This window comes from Pinus tabuliformis, chromosome 5_1 (genome assembly GCF_031772625.1).
Source record: "Pinus tabuliformis cultivar Carrire ecotype Pingquan chromosome 5_1, CPIR1, whole genome shotgun sequence".
NCBI lineage: Eukaryota > Viridiplantae > Streptophyta > Pinopsida > Pinales > Pinaceae > Pinus > Pinus tabuliformis.
The window spans coordinates 877,403,685-877,430,107 of NC_142305.1; the positions used below are offsets into that span (position 1 = coordinate 877,403,685).

A 26,423-nucleotide genomic window follows, 5' to 3' on the forward strand; every position below is an offset into this window, starting at 1 on the left:
AGTCTTAGACCAACAATAAGGAACGATAATTTTCTTTATATCTATCATAAGATACAACATAAAATCTCTAAGAGAATATAAAAAACAATTTGGAAAGATTTCATACCAATATATCACTTTTTACTCCAAGGTAGCCATGAACATCTTCATCAGGCAGTCTTCATGAAATTGAACTTTATGTCTATGTACATTCATGTGAAATTTAACCAAGTGAATAACAACATCATCTCCTTTCTAGTCTCTGAATTTTGTAAAATAAGTTTTCCAATATACACAAGGCATGTGGTTTGGAAAGCTAGGAATATGAACATGATTCATAGGTGCATACCTGGCAGATGAATTCTTTGGATCAGGTTGAGATTTGATTGGAGTCACTAGGTGAATGGTTTAACCTTCATGTGTTTGATTTTTGTCCACCATCAGAAATCAGATCTGAAACTTTAATGATCTTATCCCAGGGAAGATGGAACCTTTCGATCTCCGATAACAACGCCACTATGTTATCACCTTGTAATTAACCTCTAGGCTGAAAAAAGGATCACAGGGGTAACCACAAACCTCTTTTAGGCTAAGGTCCAATCCCCTAGCCTTTGACAAGGCTCTCTCGCTAGGTTTATTCGATCAATCAACTAAATGACTAATAAGGTCTAGATTTTAGGTTGGTTATAATGATTAGAGGATATTTCAATTTTGATTTGTTTAAGGTGTGTGCAAAGGGAAAAGATACTTAAATTCATAGCACTGTCATAGGTCTGAATGAATTAGGGAAATGGTACAATTCATATAGGGGAACGGTAGGCAGACCTATGGGTAAACAATCAAATTCATTATAGTAACAATATGAATGGGAGGAAAAGGAAAAATAAAAACATGAGCATCCATATAAGGATGAATTCAACTTTCCATAGAAGGAAACAACACACATATAGTGATCAATTGAAATTTGTTACAATAATTCTTGAATTCTAAGAAATCTTTCAAAGATGGACATAAATAAAATTGTTGTATGAAATTTAAAAACTATAAGAAAATATAAGAATAATACATATCATGGAAATAAAGGAGCAAGATACCAATAAGCCAACACATGTATCACTATATAAATATGCACTTGCCTTCTTCAATTCATTCAACAAAACTTACAGAAAAGTAGTCTAGCCTCTAAGACACTCTCAAACAGAACCCTTTGACATATCCTTTCATCATTAAATAGAATCAAGAATTCGAAATTACCACTCTAGGTTGTCGAATTCACTGCACAAGAGTAAAACATGCTAGATACAATGTATTTGTAGAAAAGTAGAAACCTGCCATATCGAAATTATCACTAACTTAAAAATTTTAAAAACATCAAATAAACATCAACATCAAGTTTGGAAACATCATTTCTGGACTCATCAACTAAACTAACTTATCCATGTTTATTTGACTATTAAAACACTTCGAGAAGGTCATAAAATAGAGTTTTGTAAAAATTACCATAACTAGTAAACTTGCGCATCAGTGTGAAATAGGATTTCAAGATTAACATGGTTGAAAATTATTCTGTACAAGAATGAGCTAATGGGTGTGTTTGGAATGATGTTTTTTTGGTGTAGAACCTTTGAGATATCAACTTTAGCCTTTGCAGAACTCCCAACTAACTAGCCATTATTTGCGCACCATAATTAAACTTCTGAAGTTGTATTAGAGACTCTTGCTCCAAACTGATTGTAGTGACCAGTCAAACATCTCCTTCATCCTTATAACACCCAACATACTTCCAACCTACCAAAATTCGAATTTAAAAAAAAATTCAGAATTTTGTCAGCAAGAAATTGTGGAAAATGGGTCTCTAGGTGACAATTGTAATCCCCAAACCGTGCTACCTATGCACAAAATGAGAGAGGTTGTTTCCTTTGGCTCATTTAAGACATAAACCTCTTTTGGTTTTTAAAAATTCACTTCCATATATTATAAAAGTGTCCCCAAAAACAATGACTGAAACAGGAGGAAAATGTAGAATTTTACTTTTTGATAAATAGGCCTCCAAGAGTGTTGCATATCTCCAAAAAAATAACACCTATGTAGAAATGGAAGGAGGTTTTTTTTAATTTGGCCAATTCTTTGAAAAAACGTCTTTCAGTTTTTCTAAATTATTTTCCATTTGCTAAAAAACCTATTTTGAAAATGATTACTAAAATAATCAATTTCAGAGAAAATTTGTAGCAAAGTGTAGTAGACCTCCATGGTGGATATGGTTGCAGATGGTTATGTGAAAGGATGAGTTTGTATATGTTCTTGAGATGAACTGGTGATGATGTAGCACCCTCTGAGTGCTTCCCTCCATGCTTGTAGACGTCCAAAATGGTTGTTCTTAGTTTTCACAACGACCTCCTTTCTTCTAAGTTTTCAAACACTAACTTTCAATTCGCAACTTGTTTGAGTGTGGGTTGCAATGAGGTGGGAATGAGTGCATACTTTAAAAAAATTGAATTTAGTGCCTCCATATGGCTTGTTTCATGCCATGAGGATGAATGGTTGAGTGGAGGAAGAGTGAGGTGACATGAGGATATCATTTACTAGTGAGACCAATGATGAGAAGCGAACACTACTAATAGACTTATGATGAATGGAAACCCCATGAAATGACCCCTTGAACCCTCAATAATCCATTTTCCCTTGATGATTACTCATTTTAATTTATGACCTTATGACCTTGGTCCTTCTCATGAAATTTAGACTTGAGACTTTCACAAAATTCAACCTTAGATTCAAAGTCCTCTTTATGACATGAACCTTTACGATGGGGATGATAGCCTATGACACACAAAAACCATTTCATATAGAAACCTTTAGAATATGACACCTTGTGATTCATAGGCTAAATTTTACAAAGAGACCTCGAGAATGGAATAGTAAGATAAGTAAACACTATGATTCCTAGACTATAGGACCATAACAATATCAGTAATTGAATGTTTATAGTGGTCATTTTTGTGATGCTATTTATTGAACTCCAATGGTATGGTAGAGTGAAATAATGAGAATTCTATAAAAAAATACATAATTTTTATTGTATATATTTGATTAGTAGAAGGAAATTTATTTTTATATTATATAAATTTGTTATAATATCTCTTTTTTTCATAACTACAAAGTTGTATATTCTATATTCCATATGTGAATGAGTCAACACTTTGGGGAAGGAAGGAAATGAAAAAAAAAGAAGAAAAAGAAACATAATGTAGATTTTCTGTAGATGTTAATAATTGAATATTTTATAGTGAGTTTTTTTATATTACTATTTATTGAACTCCAATGTCATGGTAGAAATGAAATAATGAGAATTTTATAAAAAAAAGAAATAATTTTATTGTATAATTTTAATTAATATATAATTAAGAGATATAAGTAAAAAGTATTAAATAATAAAGGGAGGGGATATAGGTAAAGGATGTAAATAAGGAAGGGGAAGTGCCTTCCTATATTTATATTATTATGATATTTGATAATATAATAATAGTTTGTATGAGTAAGTCATGATGCTTTGATTTTTTTTATTTTAAATATTTGTGTTGATAAATGTTTTTGTTGTTTTTGAATTTTGTGTAGAAATTTATAATTGAATGTCTTATAGCTATTTTTTTATGTTGAGATTTAGTGAACTTTAATATTTCCGTAGAGTAAGATATTATAGAAAATACATTATTTTTATTTTATAATTTGATTAATAGAAAATAATATCTTTTTATCAAATAATTTTGTTGTAATTTTTATTTATTTTTAATGGGACAATGGTGTATGTTCCAATTCCACATTCAATTCAATATGTGAATGAATCAACACATTGGGAAAGAAAGAAAATGAAAATAAAAACGAATCATGATGTAGATTTTGTGTAGAGATTAACAAGTGAATGCTTTTATAATGAGTTTTCTTTATGTTGTTCTTTATTGAACACTAATGTCATAGTAAAATGAGATAATGAGAATTCTATAAAAGGATTTATATAATTTTTATGGTATAATTTTGATTAGCAAAAGGAAATTCGCTATATAGATTTGCTGTAATTTTTTTTAATCACTTTGATGTTGATCATACTTGTAACAAAGCAATAAAGATAAATATAAATTTGTGAGTATCATCATGTGAATGAGTCAAACACTTTGGGGAAAGGGAAAAAAACAAAACAAACTAACCGTAATGTATAAATACGTCAAAATGTTTTATATTATAGTGGTGATTGTAATGGAAGGAATACATACAAATAAGCTGAGGAGTTTTATAGTATAGTTATTTTAGTTCTCGTAATAAAAGAGAGATATAAATATGTGTTATAGTTATTTAAATGTGTTATATTATAGTAGTGATTGTAATGGAAGGAATAAATATAAATAAGTTAAAGTGTTTTATAGTATAGTTATTTTAGTTCTCGTAATAAAAGAGATATATAAATATAACACTAATAAATATATGTTATAGTTATTTTAATAGAAGAGATATAAGTAAAATGTATAAATAATAAGGGTAATATTTGTGATGTAATATAGTTTTTGTTTTTACTATTATTTAATTGATTTTTTTATAATGTTTTTTTTGGTAATGATGTATTCATTTTTCAATAATAAAATAAAATAAATAGTTTTGCACAATGAACTAAGTTTCACACAATAGGTTATAAGCTTTGCACAATGAGCTATGTTCTGCACAATGAGTTATAAGCTCTGCACAATGAGCTAAGTTCTGCATAATGGGCTAATTTTTTCACGTCCACACAATAGGTTAAGTTTCTCACAGTAAAGTTATTTGTTTTCTTGGTAATGATGTATTAATTTTTCAATGATAAAGGTAATGACCTATTTCTTTCCCAATAATAAAATAATAAAATAGCTCCGCACAGTGAGCTATATTCCACATAATAGGCCCTAAGCTCTTCACAATGAACTAAGTTATGCAAAATAGGCTATCAATTATGCACAATCGGCTATAAGCTCTACACAATGAGCTAAGTTCCGCACAATAGGCTAAGTTTCTTTCTTCCACACAGTAGGCTAAGTTTCTCACAAAAAAGTTATTAGCTATTTTCTCAGTAATGACGTATTCGTTTTCCAATAATAAAGTAATGACATATTCATTTTCCAATCATAAAATAAAATAAAACAAATAGCTTCACATAATGAGCTAAGTTTCACACAATAGGAAAAGTTTCTCACACAAAAGTTATTAGTTATTTTCTCAGTAATGATGTATTCATTTTCCAATAATAAAATAAAATAAAAACAATTGATTTTTTTTGCATAGTGTTTTCTTAGTAATGATGTATTTGCTTTCCAATAATAAAATAGTATAAATAACTCAGCACAATTATTGATAATATTTCAATTGTAAATAATTAGGAATATGTGCGAAAGTGCACATGAGTTGTATTGTGTAGAGGAAGCTTTCAATGTGTTTTTGGATAGCTTTCTCGGCACAACTAGACCTTTTCTCATATATACATTATTAAATCCTTATTTGAGAGTGTTTTTCGCACTTTCATTCTCTTGTTATTCCCGCCTCTATTTTCTTATATATACGTTATTAAATCCTTATTTGAGAGTGCTTTTCGAACTTGCATTTCCTCTTTATTTTTGCCTCTGCACAACTTTTTTTCGAACAGTTAGTAACCATTTTTGTATTTATGCGATGAGGTTTGTATTTATTCCACATTTGTTATTTTTCATTGCTTGCTCTGCACAATGACGACTGCACAACTTCTTCTGTGTGTGTTATATTTAAACACATAATTCTATTGTGCGGAGAGGTCAACATTTTCTGCATTCCTTAGTTTGCATAACATTTTCTATATATGCTATATGTTAATACCCCACCAAAGCGAATATCTATTTTAGTAAACGGTTAACATATACGAAGTTATTGCAAATATTTTGTATATTTCAAACATCTTCTTGTGAAAAAGTGCTCTTTGTACGAATATCCACATGGTGCACTAAGGGCTAATATTATTGTTAATATTTTAGTTATAAATAATGCATATTAGCAGTCAATTAAGTAAAAATTTTGCGGATAATAAAATTCTTTATTTTCATATTATTGATAATATTTTTATTGTAAATAATGTTTTGAATCTCTGTTTGTTTATGCTCTTATGCGAAAATGTTTTTAGCACAGATGTACATACTTTAAACTAAACTTTTTTATTGCTAATACTTTAGTTATAGATAATTCATATTAGTATTCAAGTGAGTAAAAGTAGTGCGGAGTGCACACAAAGTTGTGTACAAAACCATATTTCATTGATTCGAAATTTTGTTTGTAGCAGAAAAAGATTTCAAGTTTGCATTGTGTGGATGATAGCATTGTTTATGCACATATTATTGATAATATTTTAATTGTAAATAATGTATACTACTATTATTTAAGTAAATTTCAATTGTAAATAATGTTTCAAATTAGCATATGTGCGGAAGTGCAAAGAAATTCCATTTTGTGGATGAAGCTTTCAATGTGAAAATCATCGCACTTGATACTTTAAAATTAAATAATTGCAATACCACTGAATCAAGGAGTTGAATTATATGATTGTTGTTAATACTTTAGTCATAAATGATGTGTATCTATCTATCTCTACAACTAACCAATTATTCTTATAAAATCATTTGATTCATTGCCTCTACCAAATGCATAGTCTATTATTATTATAACAAAAGAATGTGGTTAATGATTATAGTTAATATAGTTAATATGTATTAATGGTAAATCATTACAAGCATTACGACTGTACATACATTTATTATTTTACTTTTAATTATATAATAGAATTATAAAAATTAATCATTGTATGGAAGATTGATGTGTAGAGGTCGACACAATGAGTTGTGCACATTGAACTTTCGCACATTGGAAATGAAAATGTTGAGGACTATGTTGTGTAGGTATCACTAATAAGAAGTGAGCTTAGAAATGTCGAGTTGAAATCAAGTTCTTAAAATAGTGTTATTGGTACGATGTTATTCGTATTAAATAATGCATATTTGTTGTTCACAATATTTATAAATTATGCAAGTTTTTATATTTCCAAATATCACTACTCAATTGAGAAAAGGTTGGATCATTCTGGAATGCAAAGAACTTGTAATGGAATCAATGATCAGAACATCGAGCAAAAGCTTTGTTTATGGTTATTTGTAATAAGAAATATTTCATGTTTTCAATGTGCGGATATGTATATCTTTGGACTTCACATTGAAGGAATTTATATTTATTGTCTGCAATAACACCGAGACAAGCGACGGACTGATACGATATTATTGTGAATATTTTAATTATAAATAATGATTTTTATTGCTAATGTTTAGTATTAAGTATACCATATTTTCTTTTGCAATATTTTAATTATAAGTAATGTGTATCTCTATATTGTCAAATATTAGTAGTCTGATATCATTGAAAACAATATTTGTTTATGGTTATTTGGTAGTCTATTGCAGAGGAAGCTTTCGAGATTTGATTATATAAATATTTGTATTTCACATTAAAGACCTTTTTAGATTTTTTCAGGGAACTAATATGTAAGTTTTGAGTTTGCTTGTGAAAAAGTTGAAAACTAATGTGCATTATTAATTTTCATTTATCAAATTTGGTATCACATGTTATAATTGTTATTTGTGTAGTATAAAATTAATGTTTATAACATAAGTTTTATGATGTGATTATTGTACATTATTTCTTGGTAGTTGGAAGTGGCAGCGAGACATAAATGAGATAGTTCATTTAGTATCTGCATAATGTGAGAAAGGAAAAAAGGCATTAAGTGGCGAATTGACATCTCGGTTTTGAAATTACTTTTTCAAAGTTAAAACTGGTCAATAGTATGGCAAGCCTACATAATAACTCTACTGGATAAGTGTTACTTCGATGAGTAATGTAAAAGACTTTTAATTATTGGTAGAAAAGCTTTAGTTAATGTAAATAGAATGTGATTTACGATTTTAATAAAATAGTATGTCAACACTAATTTATAAAGAGTGTAAGGAGAATTAATCATGAAATGTAATCGTGTCAATTTCATTTTGCCAAATTGGAATTTAAGTAAAACATACATGATTTAAAGTAACATATTTTACATGTATATTCTAAATAAAGATCAAGCACATCAATACTATCCGCATTGATAATGATTAGTAGTTAATAGTTATCATTGAAATCAATAATAGTTAAATGTTATTTCAGAACTTAAATGCCAATCCATGGGTTATATTACTTATTTCCTCTTATGCATATATGTATGCTTGTTTCCTATAAAAACAAATTTTCAATGTTCATTTTGTTATGAAATTGTTAAATGTTTTAAGGTATTGCTTTATAATTTGTCTATTGGTTTTTTCCTCTATTACTAACACCAAAGAAATGGCTGAAAGAAACAATGGTAGGGGCATATGAAAGATGTACATTCAGGAAGCGGAGATATTTTAATGCTCAACCAAAATATTTTAATGCTTAGAAAATATATTTTAATATTAATGCATAAAATACTAAAACTTCAGCAAATGCTTAGGCATCTTGAAGATGAACTAGATAACGTAAGAACATTATCATAAGAGTTATTTAAAATCATGAATAGATGAATCAATTATTGATTCTAATAATGTAATCAGTACAATCATTAATTCCCAAAAATAATGGTTAATTAATAGAAAAAGTGTTATCAAGTTTTGTAATATTTGTTGAATAGATTTTGAAATTTTGCATATGCTAAAGATTATGTATTGTAATACTGTTGACATAATTAACACAAAGAAACATATCAAACTATTCTAGATTATAGATCTATGTATAAATAAAATATGTTGTATAAGTTATATTGGTTTAGAAAATTGTTTGAGCTTTGTATAACAAGTTATTTGGATATTTGTTTAAATATTGTATTAAATAACCATTTAAACAAGAAAAAAATACTGAATGTGTAAACAAAGAAGAATGTTATTGTAAAGTAATGTCACCGAGCTTGGGTAGTTATATAACTTACAAATTTGATAAATCAAGAAAATAATGCAAAAGAAGATAATGAGGGCCACGAAAAAATAATAAAATGACATAGTGTAATACAAAACATATAGCCAAAACAAAAAAAATAAATAGTTCATTGGATTAAGTTTATGTACAATCTCATAGTAACATTTGCATTGGTACAAAAAAATCATATTGTTGTTGTGATGAGTAGATTGCTAATCTTGTTTGCATGGGTATAATATATTGATTGATAATGTGAAATTAGATCGCAAATGTCCAGTAAAACAAAAGAGATATGAGGGTGTATGGTAATGCAATGAATGAACACTATGTTGTTACGGAATTTCTTAACAATGCAACCAAAGAAACCAATTAGTGTATAATTATAACTACGTTTTGACGATATATCATAAATGTGCCATGTATTTCGAAGTTGCTCAAGATTTCAATAACATATGTTTTGTCTACACAATATTGGTTGTAGGAAATTTCTTGTAGCGTAGGTAATACTTTTTCTAGTTCGACGCCCCTCAAAACACACTATTTTTCATTCTTGTCAATTGCATGTATGATGCAATTTAGATGATGAAAATAAAGAAAGCCAGAGTGCTTCTTATAGGAAGTGCAATGAAGCATAGTATTGTTTATAGTTCTAGCAGTTGTGATTGGAGTATTGCATTTTTCCTATACAGTTTCGAATGACATCATATATATGTTAACTGTTTTTAGATATCCTTGAAAATTATGTGAAATTAATATAGAAAACATATATTTAGTAACATGAAATCAAATTATTTTCTTATTTTGTTCTTTATAGGCTTACTATGCATATTTTGCTTGGCGAGGAAAGAAACTTTCTTAGACTGACAACTTTTTTCCATGCATTCACTGCACAAATGAACATTGAATGTGTTTTCTTGTTTTTTAATTATATTTTTGCGAAATATTTATGGAGAAACATTTTGTTGCAAATATATTTGAATTAAACACATGCTGAAACAATTTTATCGTGTACTTACACGTGTTGCATATGCAACATTTGTAAAACAATACATGAAAGTTGTACAATAGATAATGAATAATCTTTTCCCAAACATTGAAATATAAAAACCTACATATATGTAACTTGTTTTCTATTTCAATGAATGTTGTAACAATAAAAAAATTAAATAAAACAAAGCCTACTGTATCTATGTCCTATTCTCCATTGTCGTCTTTTATTTCCAGAACATATTAAGTTCCCAAAATTACAATATCTATGATTGTGCTTACTAGAAAGACATTACCATTACGTGATAGATTTGTATTTGTTGTGTTTGGAAAAAACCAGTACTCTGCATAAACAGAACAAAGGTATTCTACACAGCTAAAATTATTTAGATGAATAGTTTTCTCACAATCACCACAATTATATTTATGATTTGGAATAATTTCAAAATACTTAATAGAAATGCTGACATTTGCAATAAGCATTGACTCATGTTGTTCAATTAACGATGTTGGCACAAGAAATGTTATTATCATTTATTTTTTCTTATATTTTAAGTTCATACAAAATATTTATTTTGACTTATTTGTTTTGTCCAAAAATGTTCAATATGTGACCAATACAACACCATGATTTTTTTTCCAATTATAGTTTTGTCGATATCTTTGAAAACAACGACATTGACTCATAATTCCTTTTCCTAATTATAACCATTGAATTGAAATAATTTTATCTTTTTTAGGAAAAAAAGAAAAGAATAAAAAAATGAATGCCGCTAAAAAAGGCGGAAAAAATAAAAAAAATGATATAAATCTAATTGATTTTTACGCAAAAATACATATTTGTGTTTATTTATTCAATAGTCTCAGTTGATTCTATTTTGTTTATTGCAATATCGGTTTTTTTGGTACTACTCATTGCTATGTCTACACTGTCATCCATGTCTATTGTGACATCATTCGAATTCGATAACTTTTTCCTCTTCACATATATTACACTGAAACCACTACTTAAAATAACACTATAATTGAAACTAAGTAACAATTGTCTAATGAAAACAGAATAAGATAAAGAAAATTCATTAGTAATGTACAAAAATACTAGATGGATTTTAGTTTTAGCAAATACAAAAGTCTTATAGAAATGTTCAAAGTACTTTTTTCCTTGTAATTGTTGTCCTAAATCTGAATCTCTAAGTGTCATATGTTTCCTAGAAATTAAAAAAAATGTTTTTAGTTATAGTACGTTAAAAAATATGGCCCAAAATCAAGAGGATCACAGAAAAAAAACAACAACAACCATAACAATAGTTACATTGTGTAATGAAAATATAATCAAAGTACAATAAATAAAACAGAAACATGCCTCTTAGAAGAGTTATGATTGTCCTTAATGGTATTTGTTATGCTTGTATTCATTTTTTCTGCTATAACAATATGAGTTAGATAAAATATACATAAATAAGAAAAATAAGAGTTTCTAATTCCATAGCACGAAATTACTTCAAAAATAAGAACTATATAACATTAATGTAATTTTTCTGCACATTTTTAGAATGATCACATCATATAGTATTTAAACTTTATACATCATTACAAGAGGACTGTCACTAGTGCTACATGTTTTGCAGTTTCGTTCTAAATGATAGTCGCTCACGATCTACAATTCTGAGAAAAACTCCAAACGAGAATTCTATTTATAACCAACTCTTATGAATTTTGTTTTTAACATGTATGCTAAAAATATTTCATGATGAACACATGACGAATGTGTCCATGGATAACACAAAGAAAATTAGTAAGTGGTATTTTGACATTAGCATATGAATATTAAACATATGTATTAGACACTTTAGATAGTTGGAATGGTAAATAACATAAATAATAATAATAATAATAAAGAAAATAATATTGGACTACCGATATTTAAATTTATTACCTTTCCTTTAGAAGAAAAAAGAATCAATGCTACTAGATGAATTTACACAGTTGTTTTGTTTTGTTTTTCTTCCCATTAAAAAAGCATGTCAGTTTAGAATAAATTCTATAACCCAATTGTGAAGAGTATTAATTCTTTTCTGAAATTTTGAACATTAAACGTTTATCTGTAAAAGTAAATAATTAATGGGTTCCCTTGGCGTTTAAAACAAGCATGTATTCAATGAATTGACATACACACCTCATATTTTGTATTGTCAAAATTGTGCACAATGAAAATGAATAATAATAGCAAATTAACATTAATAGTTTAATCTTCCAAAAATACCATGTTTAAATTTCATTACCACCGAATAAATTTTTGAATATAAAATCTCAAAACAGTGAAAGCTCTGCATAGTAAAATGGTTAGCACATACTTTGTTTTTTCACACATAACTCGTTTTCTAGTTTTTTTCTTTTATCGTTAATAGAAAAACATATTCTTCTTATATCACACAAATTCATTTGTGTCGTATTTCACAAGAAATTTCCCATACAAACCCACAATAAAAACCTTGCTCCTTTTAGTAGGATGTTTTATTAATTGATAAGTATTTTGGCTTTTTTATTGATAATATCTTAGTAAAGGATCAACTTATATGATGTTATTTTACAATCCTCATTAGCTTTGCACTCCTTCAATCTCTGATAGAATACATTAATTAACATGAGTGAATTTTTCATTGTTAGATGGAGGTGGTGATGCAGGAGCATCTGGTCGACAGGGCGAAGACCGAGAAGGGGCAGACAAAGTTTCTGAAGAAGATTGGGAAAGATGAATATTTCGACAAATGGACAGCAAGACTGTCAGAGTTCTTATTGTTTTTTTTTATTTTTTTCTTCCAAGGTCAACTACAGCATTTGTTTCTAATAGCTTAAGTTTCTATGTAATCTGTTCTATTTTTAAATTGTGGTAACAGGTCTTAATTAGAGTTGTTAGGGGACTGTAGTAACAGGTCTTAAACTAGAGTTGTTAAGAATTAGATAAATGACAATAATCAATGTAAGCCGTAAACCCTTATGGAACAGGGGAAACAAATAAACAAACAAATAGTCAAGTCGCATAAACTGATAGTAACTGCCAAGCAACTGTAATGTAGTAACTACCAAGCAATTATCTAACTGCTGGACTATTGTATAAAAAGACAGATGAAATCACCCAGACGGGTTCCGGAGCGAAGCATTGAAAAGAGAATAAGCAAAATACATTTTATTTCCTTCATAAATTGTTCAAGTGCACAATTAAATTCAAGATTGCAAGATTTATGTCCTCTAAGATAGAATACGCATGCATATACAGTCCTGTTCATTCCATTCGTTACAGACAAATGCAGTGACAGGGTTTCACGACCCTACGAATTCACATACATAAATATTTCTGTTCATTCCATACATTGTAGGCAAATACAGTAACCAAGTTTCATTACTTCAAAAGAAAGCACACATACATATATTTATGTTCATTCCATACATTGCAGGTCGACACAGTAACAGAGTATCACAACTCCAAAAGTCTCATGACCAGCCGAGGCCGAGAGCGAGTATAAAGCGAAGAGATTCAAGCAAAAAACGCAAGATACGACGGTCCACAGTCAAACTGGTAAGCAACAGCACCGAGTTTCATATTTATTACATACCACTGTGTAAATATCTTGCAGGGTTATAAAATTCCCATGACCTGAAAGTACTGTGCAACGAGGACTCGTTGGTCCCAACCACCAAATAAACGAATACACAGAAACCCGCCTATCCACAGCTACAGAACGACCGAGCAACGAAGATACATTGGACCGAGCCATTAAACGAAAGTATTCATAGAAACCCTTCAAGCTACGGCTACGGGTTGAAACATTACAAAGGCCAGACTCTATATCAAATACAGACCACCGAAGCAAGCAAATACAACAAAGACGAAGAACCACAGAAGAGATTGAGTTAAGAACAGGGCTACCCAGAGGATAGACAGTCGAAATCCCTGCAAAACCACGGGACCGGTCACCTGCAACCACCACAGCAGAGCCACGTTAGGGTCATAATCAAATCCAAACTCACGCAATAGAAACAATACTAAGAAGCTGTAAAGGAGATAACAGAGAGTAAAACCCTTGTATGGCTGAAGGGGCAAAGCCATACCTATAGTGAACCAACCCATAAGTTGCAGAAACAAAGGGACACCCTGACCACAGAGGGGCTGCGAGGGTTAGCATCATTTCGAGCAGAGATTAAAGACATATAACAAAGAACAAACCCTCACCTGGATATACAGTGCCGAATGTTGGACTAGAACCAGAGACGGAGCCGAACACCTGAGAAAACCACTGAGACGGAGCCCAACACCAGAGAGAACCACAGAGAGCAGAGCGACAGAGTAAAAATGACCAAATGGGCGCGAACCGGCAGTGAAAAGGTAAAAGCGTAAAGTTAGGGTTTAGTAAACTTCGAGACGGACAGGTGTCACTAGAGGAGGAAGAGTGAGTACCGTGGGTTGATTAACAATCACCTACCTCATAAATTGCAATCACACCATATCTTAAATCAAATAACAGTGCAGGTCCACATAGGACTGGGTTAGTGCGGGACACGTGGGCTGGGTTCCCATCAATTGGTATCAGAGAAGTTTTTTTTTGTATATATATAGAGGAACATGGCAGAAGGGCAAGTGCCAAGACGAGGACGTGGAAGAGGTGCACGCAGAGGAGCAGATGAAGGATTGAGAGAACAGATTAGAATTTTGATAGCTCACTTGGAAGAAGTGGAAGCGGGTAGACGAAGAGACCCGAAACTGGGAGATGATAGTGAGGACGAAGCGGTAGCTGCTACAGACGGTGCTAATGAAGAAGCTCCAGAATTGAGACTGCTGCGTTCAATTTTATTGGCCAGCAGCAAACCCAAAACAGAGATTTCAAATTACGATGGCAGTATGTCTGCTGATATCCTATTGGATTGGATAAGCGAACTGGATAAGTATTTCGAAAATGAGGAAGTTAAGGAGGATAAGAGAGTCAAGTTCGTTGCTACTAAGTTGAAGGGACATGCCCTCTTGTGGTGGGATAATGTCCAAGCAGACAGAAAAAGACTGAACAAATTACCGATACGGAGTTGGTCAAGAATGGTAGCAAAATTGAAGGGCAGATTTCTGCCAAAAGATTACCAGGTTGAACTATGTCGGCGAGTACAAAATTTGAAACAGAGAGGTATGACTGTCAAAGAGTATACGGAAGAGTTCTACCGGGTAAATCTACGTGCTGGTTATACAGATGAAACTCCAGAAAAAACAGCGAGATATGTCAATGGCTTGAGGATGGAAATTCTGGATGAAATTAGCATCCTTTCTCCCCGAAATATTGAAGAAGCCTTTCAGAGTGCTGTAAAGGCTGAGGAAAAGATTAACAGAAAACAAAACAGCAGAAGAGGGAGAGGAAATAGCAGAGGACGGGGACAATCCTACGGTAGAGGAAGGAGTGCTGCGAACAGCGAAGAAGGCGGCAGTTCAAAAACTTCAGGGACAGCAGAAAAAGGGGATAGCACCAGAGGAGGTCGGTCATACCAAAGAGGACGAGGGAATGGCCGCGGAAGAGGGACTAATGTCCAGTGCTACAGGTGCCAAAAATGGGGGCACAGAGCCTTTGAGTGTCCAGAAGTTGAACAGGCCGGTCAGAGGGGAACGCTGATGGCACAGCCTGAAGAAGCTGAAGCACAACCCCGGGAGGTGGAAGACATGGCGGAGACGGGGGAAGCTTTGATTTTGAACAAAGTATTGTTAAAGCCAACCAAGGAAGTGGTTGAAACAACACAGCGGAAGGCACTGTTTCGGACAGTCTGTAAATCGCATGGAAAGTGCTGTAAGGTGATAATAGACAGTGGGAGTACAGATAACTTGGTTGCCACAGAGATGGTGGAAAAACTGGGGTTGAAGCGACTGAAGCACCCCACACCTTACAAGGTGTCGTGGCTGCAGAAAGGCCACCAGCTGTTGGTTGATGAACAATGTGAAGTAGAGTTTCGCATTGGCAAGTACCACGATACAGTGGTCTGCGATATTATGCCCATGGACGTGTGCCACATACTGCTCGGAAGACCATGGCAGTATGACAGGAAGGTGACACACGATGGGAAAACTAACTGTTATAAGTTCGTGAAGGATGGGGTCAAACACACACTTGTACCCATCAAAGAGGAAGATTCGGCAGAGTCAAGCGGAACAAAGGCGCTATTACTTGGAGGAAAACAGTTCATAAAGCAGATTGAAGAAGATGAGATTAATTTTGCAGTGGTGAGAAGGATGAAGCCAGTATTACTGAGCTTGGAGAAATCAGAATTGCCCAAAGAGGTACAAGAGCTGTTAGAAGAATTTCCAGATATTGCGGCTGATGAACTACCTGATAAGTTGCCTCCCAAGAGGAGCATCAGCCACCATATTGATTTTATACCAGGATCAAGTTTACCAAACAAGGCAGCGTACATAATGAGTCCAAAGGACAATGAAGAAGTACGCAAACAAGTGCAGGAGCTGTTAGATAAGGGACTGATCAGAGAGAGTTTGAGCCCTTGTGCAGTACCTACAGTCCTTGCGCCCAAGAAGGGAGGAGAATGGCGAATGTGCACAGATTCGCGGGCTATAAACAAGATCACCATTCGATACAGGTTTCCCTTGCCTAGGATGGATGACATGATGGACTGTCTTAGTGGGGCAGCATATTTTACAAAAATAGATCTGAAAAGTGGGTATCATCAGATCAGAATCAGGGAAGGGGACGAATGGAAGACAACCTTCAAGACCAACGAAGGGCTGTACGAATGGCTGGTTATGCCATTTGGGTTGAGTAACGCTCCGAGTACTTTTATGAGACTCATGAACGAAATGTTAAAGGAATTTATTGGAAAATTCGTGATAGTCTATCTGGACGATATTCTAATTTTTAGCAGGACGAAAAGAGAGCACCTTCAACATATTCGAAGAGTATTCGAGAAGCTGCAGCAGAATAAACTGCTGATAAATTTGAAGAAATGCACTTTCTTGCAGAAGGAGTTGATTTATCTGGGATTTGTAGTGGCAGAGAATGAGCTAAAGATGGACCCGGAGAAGATGAGGCGATCATGAGTTGGCCGCCACCTAAGAGTTTATTCGAGGTACGTCACTTTCACGGTTTAGCGAGTTTTTACAGAAAGTTCATTAAGAATTTTAGTGAAATCTGCGCGCCCATGCTAGAAACCATCAAAAAGGCCAGCCAACCTTTTTGCTGGACTAAGGCAGCAGAAGACAGTTTCCAACTTCTGAAGCGGAAAATAACGGAGAGGCCAATCTTGAGACTGCCCGATTTTAGCAAACCTTTTCAGGTTCGGTGTGATGCCAGCAGGACAGCTATTGGCACTGTACTCAGTCAAGAGGACAGACCAGTAGCATTCTTTAGTGAAAAGCTAAACGAAAGTCGGTAGAAGTATTCATCATACGATAAAGAATTCTATGCAGTGGTTCAGGCCTTGAAGCATTGGAGGCACTATTTACTAGGTAATGAGTTCGTTTTGTTCTCTGATAATTCTGCGTTACAGTACATAACTCAGCAACATAAACTGAACCATAAACATGCCAAGTGGGTGGAGTACCTGCAAAGTTTCACTTTTGTGTTGAAACACATAAGTGGGCAAGCCAACAAAGTGGCGGATGCTTTGAGCAGAAGAGCCTTGCTCTTACAGGAAAGTGGCATACAGGTGATGGGATTCGAGTATTTGAAGGATTTATACCAGATGGACGTGGATTTCAAAGAAGCCTTTGAGGCATGCCAAAATCCTGTCTTAAGGAATACAAGCCCATGGCTAGATTTTAATTTACAGGAAGGATTATTATTCCGAGGTGGACAGCTATGTATTCCGGATTGTTCATTGAGAGAAAATTTAGTGAAAGACAAACATAGTGGCGGTTTAGCAGGACATTTTGGCGTTGATAAAACATTGGAACAGCTAAGACATTTTTATTACTGGCCGAAAATGAGTCAGGACGTACAGAGATATATAACCAGGTGTAAAATCTGCCAACTGGCGAAAGGACACAGCCAGAATACTGGATTATACACACCCTTACCAGTTCCAAGCAGACCGTGGGATTCAGTCAGCATTGACTTTGTCCTAGGACTGCCTAGAACGCAGGGAGGATATGATTCAGTGATGGTGGTGGTGGATCGGTTTTCAAAGATGGCTCATTTCATTCCGTGCCGGAAGACTAGCGATGCCACAAACGTGGCACATCTCTTCTTCACAGAAGTAGTTCGATTACATGGCTTACCAAAGACTATAGTTTCAGACAGGGATGTGAAGTTTACGGGGCATTTTTGGCGCACCCTGTGGAAAAAGCTGGGCACACAGTTAAATTTCAGTTCTGCATATCACCCGCAGACCGATGGGCAGACAGAGGTAGTGAACAGGAGTTTGGGCAACTTGTTACGAAGCTTAACAGGAGAAAACTCGCACTTGTGGGATCGAGCTCTTGCCCAGGCAGAATTCGCTTATAACGATTCGCCTAACCGGAGCACCGGTCTTAGCCCATTCCAAATCTTGTATGGTATGCATCCGAGAGGAGTACATGAGTTACGGGATTTGGGACAGCTAGAGAGGAGAAGTGCAGACGGGGAAGATTTTGCTGAAGCGATGAGCGAACTGCATGAGAAAGTCAAACTGAGGTTACAGGACAGCACGCAGAAGTATAAGCAGCATGCAGACATAAGACGGCGTGAGGTACATTTTCAGATTGGAGACGAAGTCCTTGCACATTTGCGCCGGGAACGGTTTCCTAAGGGTACGTATAACAAACTGAAGTTCAAAAAAATCGGCCCATGCAAAATTCTTCGCAAATTTTCAGCAAATGCATATGAAATTCAGCTGCCACCTGATATAGGTATATCAGCCATATTCAACGTGGCAAACCTGTTTCCATATCATGCCCAGACAGAAGATGGAAGAATGGTACATCCACAACGGGACACCCAGTTCGAGGACAGTCTTTGGAAGAAACAGTTACCGTCGGTCAAGACCCATGAAATAGAAGGAATCATCAGCACACAGGTGGCCAAGAAGACACGCAGAAAGGAGTATCTGCGTTATCTCGTTAAGTGGAAGGACCGTCCAATGGAGGACAGTTCCTGGCTCGACGAGATACAGATTCGGAAGGCAGGCTACTCGGTGGAAGAACTCATGGAACGGAGCCATGAGATCTCTCTTTTACCCCGGCAGCCTGATGCAGGAGCATCTGGTCGACAGGGCGAAGACCGAGAAGGGGCAGACAAAGTTTCTGAAGAAGATTGGGAAAGATGAATATTTCGACAAATGGACAGCAAGACTGTCAGAGTTCTTATTGTTTTTTTTTATTTTGTTCTTCCAAGGTCAACTACAACATTTGTTTCTAATAGCTTAAGTTTCTATGTAATCTGTTCTATTTTTAAATTGTGGTAACAGGTCTTAATTAGAGTTGTTAGGGGGCTGTAGTAACAGGTCTTAAACTAGAGTTGTTAAGAATTAGATAAATGACAATAATCAATGTAAGCCGTAAACCCTTATGGAACAGGGGAAACAGATAAACAAACAAATAGTCAAGTCGCATAAACTGATAGTAACTGCCAAGCAACTGTAATGTAGTAACTACCAAGCAGTTATCTAACTGCTGGACTATTGTATAAAAAGACAGATGAAATAACCCAGACGGGTTCCGGAGCGAAGCATTGAAAAGAGAATAAGCAAAATACATTTTATTTCCTTCATAAATTGTTCAAGTGCACAATTAAATTCAAGATTGCAAGATTTATGTCCTCTAAGATAGAATACGCATGCATATACAGTCCTGTTCATTCCATTCGTTACAGACAAATGCAGTGACAGGGTTTCACGACCCTACGAATTCACATACATAAATATTTCTGTTCATTCCATACATTGCAGGCAAATACAGTAACCAAGTTTCATTACTCCAAAAGAAAGCACACATACATATATTTCTGTTCATTCCATACATTGCAGGTCGACACAGTAATAGAGTATCACAACTCCAAAAGTCTCATGACCAGCCGAGGCCGAGAGCGAGTATAAAGCGAAGAGAGTCAAGCAAAAAACGCAAGATACAACGGTCCACAGTCAAACTGGTAAGCAACAGCACCGAGTTTCATATTTATTACATACCACTGTGTAAATATCTTGCAGGGTTATAAAATTCCCATGACCTGAAAGTACTGTGCAACGAGGACTCGTTGGTCCCAACCACCAAATAAACGAATACACAGAAACCCTCCTATCCACAGCTACAGAATGACCGAGCAACGAAGATACATTGGACCGAGCCATTAAACGAAAATATTCATAGAAACCCTTCAAGCTACGGCTACGGGTTGAAACATTACAAAGGCCAGACTCTATATCAAATACAGACCACCGAAGCAAGCAACTACAACAAAGACGAAGAACCACAGAAGAGATTGAGTTAAGAACAGGGCTACCCGGAGGATAGACAGTCAAAATCCCTGCAAAACCACGGGACCGGTCACCTGCAACCACCACAGCAGAGCCACGTTAGGGTCATAATCTAATCCAAACCCATGCAACAAAAACAATACTAAGAAGCTGTAAAGGAGATAACAGAGAGTAAAACCCTTGTATGGCTGAAGGGGCAAAGCCATACCAGTAGTGAACCGACCCATAAGTTGCAGAAACAAAGGGACACCCTGACCACAGAGGGGCTGCGAGGGTTAGCATCATTTCGAGCAGAGATTAAAGACATATAGCAAAGAACAAACCCTCACCTGGATATACAGTGCCGAATGTTGGACTAGAACTAGAGACGGAGCCGAACACCTGAGAAAACCACTGAGACGGAGCCGAACACCAGAGAGAACCACAGAGAGCAGAGCGACAAAGTAAAAATGACCAAATGGGCGCGAACCGGCAGTGAAAAGGTAAAAGCGTAAAGTTAGGGTTTGGTAAACTTCGAGACGGACAAGTGTCACTAGAGGAGGAAGAGTGAGTACCGTGGGTTGATTAACAATCACCTACCTCATAAATTGCAATCACACCATATCTTAAATCAAATAACAGTGCAGGTCCACATAGGACTGGGTTAGTGCGGGACACGTGGGCTGGGTTCCCATCAGGTGGGAATACGTGAATTTTTCATTTTCATTGTGCGGGAGCACGAAATGTCGATGTGCAGTTGAGATGTGAGCCGATTGAGGCATATGCTTTCCTAATTATGATAATTGTTCACAAAATCAAAATGTTAATAGTGTTTGAAAGTCTCACGAGCCCTCAACCAAAGAAAAGCACTTATAGAGATCTAACCACTATAGAACTAGTTTCTCGATATATAGAAGTTGTAGATAAAGACCCAAATCCAATACCTCGTTCAACTTCTAAGATAGGCCCGTTATGGTTTTCTACAAATTCAATAGAAAAGGAATATGGCTATGAAGATGGAGCCATTAATAGTACTGTTGAGGAATTTCTTCACCTCGTAATTGAAGGGCTTGCACGACATAGAGGCCATCGGTGAGTTCGACCCACATGTTTGGTGCTTGTTGATTTCTAAGATGTAGGCAACATTCACAAGAATGCAGATGTGTAGATATCTATGACCATTTTCTATTGTGACAAGAAATGATATTATTGACAATATTTTGAGTGTAAATAATGCTTATCTTCGTATCTCCGAATATGTTTCAAACTAGGCATATGTGCACAAGTCTGGAAGAACTCTATTGTGTGAAGGGAGCTTTTAATGTGCAGATCACCATAGTTATCATAAAAGGCTTATATTGCTAATAGTTTAGTATTAAATAATGCACATTTTCTCAATAATATTGCATATGCTTATATTATTGGTAATATTTTACTTGAAAATAATGCATACTATTGCTATTCAATTTATTATATATTTTGGTATTAAAAGTGCGTACTTTATGCTTATATTATTAATAATATTTTAGTTGTAATGAATGCATATGTTCATATTTCTGAGTATGTTTCGAATTAGGCATCTGTGTGGAAGTGTGAAATAAGTCCATTGTACAAAGAAAGATTTAAATGTGTAGTTCTTTGCACTTGGCACTAAATTCTTTTATTGCTAATAATTCAGTACTAAACAATGTATATTTGTTGTTCATAATAAAACCAAAGCAAACACTAGACTTATACGTTATTCTTGCTAATATTTTAGTAGAGGATTTTATTGCTATAATTATAGTATTAAACAATGCATATTTGTTTTTCGCAATAGCACCAAAGTAAATGCTAGATTAATACGATGTTTTTCTAATATTTTAGTGGAATCTCTATTTTATCCACTTTTCTTCTGTACATGCTATATCTGGACAGGCTTTCTCAAGTGCTTTCCCATAGATAGTTCATAGTTTGTGTAGTAAAATCTCTGCACAACGAAACATAACCATATTCATCATTCTCTCACACATATCTTGTCCTTCATAAACATTTATACAATATATGATCTAGGAATTATAAAATTGTATTTGCACAACAAAATATTAAGCGAAAATTTCTTTGGAGAATCGACAAACATCTCCCATGTTCTGCACAGTCAAAGCTTTGTGCAACAAAACATAATAATAATACCAGATTAACATTAATAGTTTAAAATTAACTTCCTTATACACCTGCCATTTAAAATCTATATTGATGTCTACGATATTATTGGTGATATTCATATTTGTGAATATCTTTTTGTATTTGTGCGGAGAGGTCCATATTTCATCCACACTACTTACTCCACACAAAAAAGATTGCACAACTTCTTTCGTATGTGCTATATCTGGACATGTAACTCTATTGTGTAAATAGGTCCACATTTTGTCTACTAAAAGATTTTATTGTTAATATTTTACTAAGAAATTGATGTATATGATATTATTATTGATATTAATATTTCCAAATATATTTTTGTATTTGTGCGGAGAGGTTTTTATTTTGTTTACATTTCTTGTTCCGCATTTCTTGCCCCATAGAATTATGATTGCACAGCTTCTTTCATATGCGCTGTATTTGGACACGTAACTCCATTGTGTGGAGAGGTCCACATTTCATCCACTAAAGGATTGTATTGCTAATATTTTAGTAAGAAATTGATGTATATGATATTATTGGTGATATTCATATTTCTGAATATATTTTTGTATTTGTGTAGAGAGGTTCATATTTCATCTACATTTGTGTCTCATCCCATGCATGTTCTACACAATGACAACTGAACAAATTCTTATGTACACACTGTATCTGGATGTGTAACTCTATTGTGCAGAGAGGTCCACATTTCGTTCACATTTTTGTCTCATCTATTTCATCAACTAAAATATTTTATTTATAATATTTTAGTAAGAAATTATCATATATGATATTATTGATGACATTTGTATTTCCAAATATCTTTTTATATTTGTATGGAGAGGTTCGTATTTTATCCACATTTCTTGTTACACACTTCTTATTCTGTACAATGACAACTACATAACTTCTCCCATACATGTTATATCTGGCCACATAAATCTAATGTGAGAAGAGGCTTGCATTTCATTCACTAATACACAACTTCTCTCCCACACATACTACGTACTTAACATAGTGAAATATATGCCTAATGAAAGATAATAATATTCTCATTTCTCCCACATATATCTAGTTATGTGTAAACATTCATACGATATACGATATACAATCTAGAAATTTATAAATTATTTGTGCATTTGTTCTCTGCATAGGTTGTGCACATGAAAAACCACCTCTGCACAGTTACTTTTGTACTCAATAATTCCATTCAGTCAATGATTGACATTTGAAACTATTATTAATTGAATTAATAGACTTGTCCTAACAACACACTTGCTTTATTGTTTGCTTAGTAGGTAGGTACGTATTGTTATGTTTCTACTTCCATACATCCATCTCTGTCACATGTTCCACACATTATCTATTCACACAAGAAATGCTCCATTAAATTTTTTTTTTCTCTTCAACAAACTTTATAATTAAGATAAAGGTACTTAAATTTTGTTTTTTTTATTATGAACTAAGTAACGACATTCACACTATCAACAAGGTTTCATTGGAAATTCAATTTAGCATATATGAAATATCACTTTGCATGGTTATCTGGCTTTACATTATTTCAAATCATTAAAGTATTAAACATAAAATCATGATTTTGAAAGCATTGAAATATTAAAATTAATATCTATTCTCAAAATTAATACAAAATATGAAGTTTTGATGCTTTGTTTATGATTTTGAAAGCATTAAAATATTAATCTTAATCTACAAACTGTTACTAGTTGAGTTAATAGACAAAACGAGAACGTTTATTCAAATTCAAAACTACAACACATCTAATGGATATTCTTATTAATAGTATAATGTTCAGATTTGTTTGCTAGTAGTCTAATTTCAATACACTTCTTGTGGATTTTAATAGGTGAATCTTGTACAATGGCGACTTGTTGAAGCCTCAGATTTCTACTTCTCTAACATGGCAGATAACCACCCGGTCCAGACCTTAAAGACAACTCCTTATCGGTTTGGTATGGTGGCTTTGACTAGGGATGATGGGACCAGTTTCCTAATGTGGGTTTTAAAATGAGAATGGGTGGTTTTCAAGTGATTGCAATAAGAATAATAATAACTAAATGACCTATTCTATCAGGAAAATCTCTAGGTAACATAATCTAATATAAACCCAGGGTATTCTGTGTGGTATGTGATCTAAAAATATATCTGTTTGGTACGTGGTAATAAAGATTGTTTGCATGTTAAACAGAGATGATAAAATGTAAAGATAATTTATTTCACTAAATAGTTAGTCAAATAAATGTATAAAATATATCGCATATATCTGATGATCATATATGAAAATAAATACTTTCAGCTAGGCATCATACAATAGTGCAATTAATACATAACAGAAATAACATATTCCAAATATAATTCATGAAAAAGAAATGTTATCACTAATCATACAAGATAAAAGTACCATATGTGTGAGGTCAACCTCATTTAACTATTGACATAGATCAGCTCCTTTCTTTAAATAAAATTATTCTCCAAGAATACAATAGTGCATCAACAAAGGAAAGTAGTCTGATATCAAAAGAAATGAACATGTTCCATAATTTCACCAAGGCATTCACAAACTTACAGAAGTGCATTATTTGCAAATGTTTCTGATAAATTCTGGACCCTTCTCTAAATGCATGAGAAGGGTATAATTACTATGATGTATGGGGACCTGCTCATGTATCATCTCTTGGTGGATCTCATTATTATGTTACTTTTATTGATGACGCAACCAAAAAACCTGGATTTATTATATTCAAAATAAATCTGATGTATTTGATACTTTCAAGAAATGGAAAGGTTTGGCTGAAAATGAGACATGGAAAAGGTTGAAGTGTCTCAGATCAGATAATGGAGGTGAATATTGCAGCAAAGAGTTTGATAGGTACTGTTCAGAGAATGGAATTCGTAGAGAGAAGACAGTTCCAAGAACACCACAAGAAAATGGTGTGTCGGAAAGGATGAACAGGACAATCATGGAGCATGCAAGGTGCATGAGATTGCATGCAGGATTTCCTTCACAATTTTGGGCAGATGTTGTAGATATTGTTATTTATCTCATAAATAGAGGGCCTTCAAGTTCCTTGGATGGTGGTATTCCAGAGGAGGCATGGACAGGTAAAAAGGTAAACTACTCATTTTTAAAGACTTTTGGTTGTCAAGCCTTTGTCCACACTAATAAACAAAATAGAACAAAGCTTGAGGCAAAATCAAAGAAATGTACCTTTATTGGATATGGTGTTAATGATTTTGGTTATCACTTTTATGATTATGAAAAACACAAAATCATTAGGAGCAGAGATGTAATACTCCATGAAAAGGTTTTGTATAAGGATCAACTGCAGGAAAAGAAACAAGAAAAAGAAAACAGAGAATACACAGTGCTTGACAATATCACAGGAAAGGTAATGGTGCCTGAAAATCATAATGATCAACAACCATAACAACAACCACAACAGCGACAAGCACTTCAAACACCTGAAAGTGGTGTTAGAAGATCTACCACGATAAGTAGACCCCCTGAACGATACTCTCCTTCATTATATTATGTATTGTTGATTGATTCTGGTGAACCAAAATGTTATGAAGAAGCAGTGCAGGTAGAAACCAGGAAGAAGTGGGAGCAAGCCATCAAAGAAGAGATGGACTCCTTAACACATAGCTAGACTTGGGACTTAGTTAGGTTGCCTGCAGGTAAAACAGAATTGCAGAATAAATGGGTTTACAAGTTGAAGGAATAAGATGGAGGTAGAAAAAGGTATAATTCTATACTTGTGGTGAAAGGGTTTTCACAGAAAAAGGGTATAGAATTTGATGAGATATTTTCTCCTGTTGTGAAAATGACTTCAATCAGAACTATTCTAAGTCTAGTA

At 33.6% G+C, this 26,423-nt stretch overlaps 1 pseudogene; it reads right to left on the bottom strand.

Moving 5' to 3' along the window:
- LOC149167618 (E3 ubiquitin ligase PQT3-like) overlaps positions 1–26,423 on the bottom strand; it is a 71,251-nt pseudogene that overhangs the window by 25,218 nt on the left and 19,610 nt on the right.